This window comes from Poecilia formosa, unplaced genomic scaffold (assembly GCF_000485575.1).
Source record: "Poecilia formosa unplaced genomic scaffold, Poecilia_formosa-5.1.2 Scaffold527, whole genome shotgun sequence".
Taxonomy (NCBI): Eukaryota; Metazoa; Chordata; class Actinopteri; order Cyprinodontiformes; family Poeciliidae; genus Poecilia; species Poecilia formosa.
The window spans coordinates 281,845-288,674 of record NW_006800466.1 but is presented as its reverse complement, the minus strand read 5'-3'; positions in this window follow the sequence as shown (position 1 = coordinate 288,674).

The window sequence follows — 6,830 nt, the reverse complement described above, 5'->3', positions numbered from 1 at the left end:
GATAGATAGATAGATAGATAGATAGATAGATAGATAGATAGATAGATAGATAGATAGATAGATAGATAGATAGATAGATAGATAGATAGATGGGTGTGTGGATGGAAGGACAGACAGTTTTCCTTTGTAAGGCACCTGTTTTTTTTTTTTTTTACACTCATAAAATTATTCTGACACTTCCAGAATGTGCCCTCTTCATTAGGTTGGGTCACTGCTGACATTACGAAATTATTTAAAGGATTGTTTGTAACCACTATGCAAATTACAGAGTGAATTATGTTTTTTTGTTTTGAATCGTTGGACATAATCGTCAGAGGAGTTCATTCTGTCAGTCAAACTAAAGCTTTTTCCCACAATGGTATGTGGGATGACATGACAGAGAAGCCTCACAGTTGTTTGTTTGAAACAATGAACCAGTTTTAGTGCTCCAGACCTGGCAGCTTCAACTATCAACTGTAATTTCCCCTATGGGGGTTTAATAAAGTTATCTTATTGTATTCTAATGTATTGTTTTGTCCTTAATTTGTAGTTTATGGTATTGTAACATGTTTTGGGTGAAAACCGATGCCTACTCCAGCTCACTTCCCTGCTGTTTGGACTACATCCATGACAGAACAGTTTGATCTTTTCTTCACATCTTTGCATGATGCAGGAATAGCTGTATATATACTACAGGGTGAGAAAATAATGGCACGTTAGAACAGCCATGTTGTTGTGGTGTTACGGTTGGCATTTTAATTTTCACAAATGTTGTGATCCATTCAAGACATATCAAATGAAATAATGCCTGAGCACCATGTTAACAATGAGAATAGCGTATGCCACCACCTGACATGAAGAAACAGACAGAACCTGCAGCAGAAGCAGAGGAGGCAGAAGACAAGGTCAATATTTTTATCCCAAAGATCCTCAGTGGGATTAAGTGAGTTCCTTTAACCCTTTGTGTGGAAATTGCTCTTTTTTTTCACTATTAAGCAGCTCTGAGTTCTGCTCTTGTTTTTCTCTGATTTGATTTCACCAAATGTTTGTATAATCTCTGATCATCAGCCTTCAAATTTTTTTCTGATCAAATTTCTTGAAGATATTTCCTCACTTTCCTTCCAAATTTTAACAATCCGTTGGACAGTTCTTAATTTTAGTAGTTTCCACAATCTTCTTGTATGTTCTCTCTGTTTAATGCATGCCAATGATTTGACACTTTTTAAAAGACTAACATATTTTTCACCACTGAAAACAATTGTTTAGTATATAAACACTAACTGAATGATTTAAAGTTTGAAATAAAGAAACTTTTCATTTCATTTTTGATTCAGAAGTTGATAAATGATTCGCTAATAGTCTGTGTCTTCTTTGCAGAAGACTTGCAGTTCACAAGGCGTCTCCTCTGCTGGCATTTGCCTGCATTTTGCTTGGAAAACAAATATGTGTTATCGTTAGGAGCACATGTAAAAGCTATGGAAAGCAGCTGGCTGTTCGGCCATAAACAGAAATGAGAAAGCACAAGAACTGAAAATCAGATATGACACACAAAAATGCAGGTTTTATTTCCTTAATGTGTAGCTACATAAAAATACACCAGTTACAGTTTCCAGGTTGTTTTGTGTTGTCTTCTTGTCAGGTTAATGTACTTGCACATTAATCAGATTTTCAGTTTAAAATGTCATTTCAAATGTCTGGTAGGTTTTCATCCAATAGAACGCCTCTACAGGGTGTTAAAGTTCTTATTTATAAAATGACACTAAACATTCAATAAGTGAACAGTCAGCAGTCTGTGTCTGAACAGGATATTGTGTTTCTATACAATCTGACTGTGTGGTTACTTTGAGAGCGTGTGCTCTGTAAACAAAGTCAAATCCAAGCAGGGCCTAGGTCTTTGTGTGTATGCAAACACAGAGATGAGAGTCTTAATGTAGCATGAAGCCTCTTGGCTTAGCTTCACTTAAGTCACCAAACATAAGGTAAAGCTGTTTCCTTCTCCCATTAAGCATCTTCTATTAAAATCAGACATCAATCACTTCCTCCTGTCCCTCCCTCTGTGTTCGCTGCATCTCTGTTCGCCTCCCTTCCCTCTCTCTACCTCTAATGAGGTACAGTGGGGGGAAAGCATATGCTCAATTAGCAGTGGAAGCTTGACAGAAGGGAACGAGGTGTTAGCAGCTTCTTGTTTTCTTGGTTTAGAATGACATCAGTACCCGGAAATAAACCCCAAAACCTGGGAGTGATAGTTTAAGTCTAGAAAAACAGTTGAAATGCACCTGTGCAGGTGTGTTTTCGGGCATGTTTTGGCACCACAGCACTGAAGGAAAGCTTAGTTTGTAGAGACATTGGTGCTATCCTGACTATTGGTTTTAGCGACTCAGCAGAAAGTGATTTCTGCTGCCTTTAAGCAGAGCAGTAGGAGAGAAAAGCCTCATGAGATGAGGTGACAGGCCACAGAGAGGAGAGGCAGTGATGTGACAGAGCAGCTCGGTTACCTTACTGTCAACTGAGTCACTCTACAGTTCTGTAGCTGGTGTGGAGGAAAACAAACCTAGCTGTGTGCATGATCCCCACAACACAGACCCAAATAAAGGGGAAAAAAAAGCAAAAAGAAAGGAGAAGGTTGACACCATCCTGTGGATCAAAACAATCTGAACAGTACTGAAACTGGAGTGTATAATTCTTGTTTTCCAAATGTATTTAAAATTATACTCAGCAGCAAAAGGTGGACCAGGCTTCAGGAAGTCATCACAACATGGCTCGCTCCTTTATTAACCCTTTAACAACGTTGTTACATAGCTGTGAGCTCAGCAGATGTACAGCTCCACCAGGTGTTTGCTGATTGACGTTGGCTAATTTGAAGAGGCTAGCTAGTGGATTAGAGGGATGATCTTAGGATCTTAGGAGTTGAACAATGCACACTTATAGAACACATCATGAGGAAAACTAATGCCATTCCTGCTGACAGCTCTCACTCTTTACATGCTGAGTTCCAGTTTCTGCCTTCTGCCCTCCGGCTCAGACAAGCTCTCCTTTACAGCAATTCCTCTTCTTGATGTTTGACAAGATAGGGGGACTCACATCTGATTGTTGGTGTATTGCTGTTATATGTAAGGACTTGGGTTTTTCCGTTGTTTATTTTAGATCAGTTTCCCATGTGAGTCTTTGTGGTGTCCTGTCTCCTTCCCCTTGATTGCTTCCCAGGTGTGTCTAGTTCTCCTGATTACTCCCTGTGTATTTAAGTTCACCATTTGTCACTGTCTGTTGTCGGATTGTGGTTGTCTCTACCCAGTCGTTTGTTGGTATGTAGTTTTGTCTATTGTCGTTACAGTAGAACTGGTTAAGTCCTGTGATGGCATCATCTCGTCGTGTCAGTCCCATCTGTACAGTTGCTACCAGTGCTTAGTCTTGTCTTCTCTGCTGCGCTGCCTGTTTGATTTGGACTGTTTGAGCTGTTATCTTTTGATTAAAATCATCACTATTACTTCCTGGTTCCGTGCCTGCCGCATTTGGAGGACCTAGACCTCCAAAGACCTAGACCACTACACCAAATCATGACATTATATACATCACTGATGTTTGTAGCAACTGTCAGTTGACGATGATATACATTCCCATTATGTATTGATTTTTATGGGATGTTTTTTTTTATATGTCTTTTTTTTTAACTTTGATACTTTGTCTTTTAGTTTTTATACTTGCTGTAACATTAATTGCCCATTTGGGACATAGATAAATAAATCTAAATCTAAATTTGAAGTGGAAATTAAAAACTGCTCCTCCTCATTGCTGTCCACATGTGAATCCCCTGGCCCCTCGTCAGGCCATATAAATGCTGTAGATTTTGTCCAATTCTAACTTGTTTTTAAATGTAAGTGTACAAACCAATGCAGTACAGTATGTCCCTAAAGTTGTCCATTTATATGCGATATGCAAACCGGGGAATTTAAGAGTTTGGCCTTTTTGCTATGTCAGGAGACGGCAAGGAATGGGAACAAGAGCAACAAATAAGGTTCATTTTGCAAATTCTCACATACCTCCACTTTTTATCTATTTATCTTTTTTTAAGGAAACTATCCTCAGCTTGCTGCAGGGGTGCGATAGCTCTTATGACCTTTTTAACCTGAGAAGTTTTAGGACCAGCCTTGTAACATTTTCCAGTGCCCGTGTTCTTTTGATATTTTGTTGCTTTTATTTTCCAGGTGATGAAACTTGGCAAAGATCCACCAAAAAAAAAAAAAAAAGTATATATATTTTTATTTTAACTTTTTTTTTTGTTTGAATTTGGTAAAGTGGATTTTTTTTTTTTTTTTGCCAAAAGTTTGAAAGGTTTATGTTACATCACAAAAAGGTTTTTCTGTATTTTTCTAAAGCTGGTCAGTGTTTTATTGCAGCCACATTATCAGCAAATCTGAAGCTCCAAGAGTCCAGCTGAAATTACTCTATCAATATAACCAGCAGACTGACTGCTGTCACATAAGGACAGGTGTGATAGAGATAGTTGTCGTCTTGTCAGAGATGTTAAGTGTCAAAATCATGTACAATACAAATACTATGTAAAATAAAATCATTCTTTTTAGCTTTATAATATGTTATATATTATTCCTTCCTCAAAAACTTTCCTAATGTCGCTTTTATTCTTTCATGCATGTTTGAGAAATCCTTTAATCTCCCATGGCAACCATCAGCTGGACATAAATGCTGACTCTTGTAAACGCCTTTCTCCACACAGCTCCGCCTCAGAGCTGCCGCCTCCAAGCCCAGCTGTCTTAACCTAGTCCCTGTTTCAGAAAGCAGGGTTAACAAACTCCGAGTAGAAGGCAGATACTCTGAATGAACTTACCTAGTTCTGTGACACTCAGGGTTTTCAGTTTCAGAACAGGAGATATCAGCGAGATGACTCAATTCTAAGTCAAGTTACCCAAGAGTTATGTGTGAAGAAGCCCTCATTGATGGAACGCAGATAATGTAATTCACCATGACAACAGGGAAAAAAAATAAGTCTGCATTTTTCATCAATGGAATTAGACATTTTAGTGACAGCATAAGGAGAATATCAAAACATATTTAACAAAAACTACAAAAAAATAGAACCCTGGGTAAAGACAGCCTTATCATTGCTGCTGCAAAATACTAAGTCAATGTGTGAGTGTGAGTTAGCGGAGAAGTAGTAATATTCTTGATACAACACTTATTTAAGGAGTTTAATTTATTTGTCTGAACAAAATATCCGTATTTACTGCACTTTGGATACCCAAAAATATATGAATGGGTTTATACTTGAAGTGTCAAAATGTGATACTGACTACATTTTTGCTTTCACTGATACCTGCAATTCTGTGGCGTTTTTGTTTTATTAGTCCTGTGGGTCAGTGACTATAGAGGACCTCAGTAAACTGTTCAGGCTGCACACAGTTTTCAGACAGTGAGCTACTTATGAATGTTCAGGTCACAGTGAGCTACAGTTCAACAGTCTTGTCTAAAACTTTCCGTCATATCAAATAAAATTTGTCTATTAGCATAAGAGAGAATATCTCTGATTGAGCAGACCTGCTGGGGATTGAACCCCGGTGACACACACACCACTCTGGACATGCACATACACTTCTTAAATTAGGAATCTGTCTGCTGTATATTAACAGTTTAAGTGCTACAGTGCCATGTCTGAAAGGGTCCCTTTGGCATTAAAGTAAAGTGCAGCACAAAGAATGTCCTCGTTGTCATATGAGTGAGGTTTTATTCTCGTTACTTGACTAACTTTTACATGAACTCAGGTAATGCAAATCCAAAACCTTTTCCACATGGTGACACACCTTCCCAGAACTGCAGACATTACTGCACTGATAAAAATCTCATGTTTTCTTCCTGCCTCCTCCTTCTCTTTCTTCTTTTTTCTTCCTGACCACCAGATCATGTTTCCTCTGGAATGTATTTTTTTCTCCTCTTCCTTTTCCCTGCACATATAAAATAAACATGAAACGTGAGGTCTGTTCCAGGCCTGTACATGCGATTTGGATTGCTGAGGAGGTGGAATGGGGTTCGTTTGGCTGCGGGTTTGGAGTGGAGGGGGAAGATAGAGAACAGCTGTGACCTATTTTTTTCTCTCTTCACTCTTTCAATGAGCTTCCCCCTTTTTCCTCGCCTCCTGTAGTTCTTGATGAGCACAAAACTTAGTGAAGGGCTGACCACCTCTTGGCTTTGCTGAGTCGTCACAACCTTCCGCGAAGACATGAAAAGTCCTGCTGAAGTCCTGCAGCCCTAAGCAGAATCCAAATCCACTTTGGCAAACTGATTGTGCGTGCTGCTTTCTGTTCATGAAGCTACTGCAGCCCTGCAGGAAATGGGTTTTCTTTATTTTTCTGGCTTCGCATCACTTCAAAGGTCATTAGATTGGTTGTCTGCCTGATTCTGCACCTTATACAGATATTTGCATATTCATCATGTATAGTCATTATAGAAAATTTGCATAAAACAGTGCTGATGACATTCCTCACAACAGGAGTCAGAACTCAACCAATTCAAACACTGAAGAAATGCTTTCAAAGCCTGTCTTTGTCTTCAGCCCACAAACACATCTGGATTTGCTAAAGCCCCACAGTGGAAGGAATTTGCAGTGTGTGTGTGTGTGTGTGTGTGGGCTCTGGAGGTAATTTTCTCAGAATGGTCAATCCACTAGCAGCCTGTTCTTTTCTGCATTTAGCTTGTCTGAGAGCTGCCCCGACCTTTTCCCAAAGCAGTTTCCTTCTGTTTCAAACACAATAAAAGGACAGCAGTCGTGGTAACACTTTATTTGAATGGGGCTGAATAAGACTGTCATGACACTGTCATAAACATGACATAACACTTGTCAT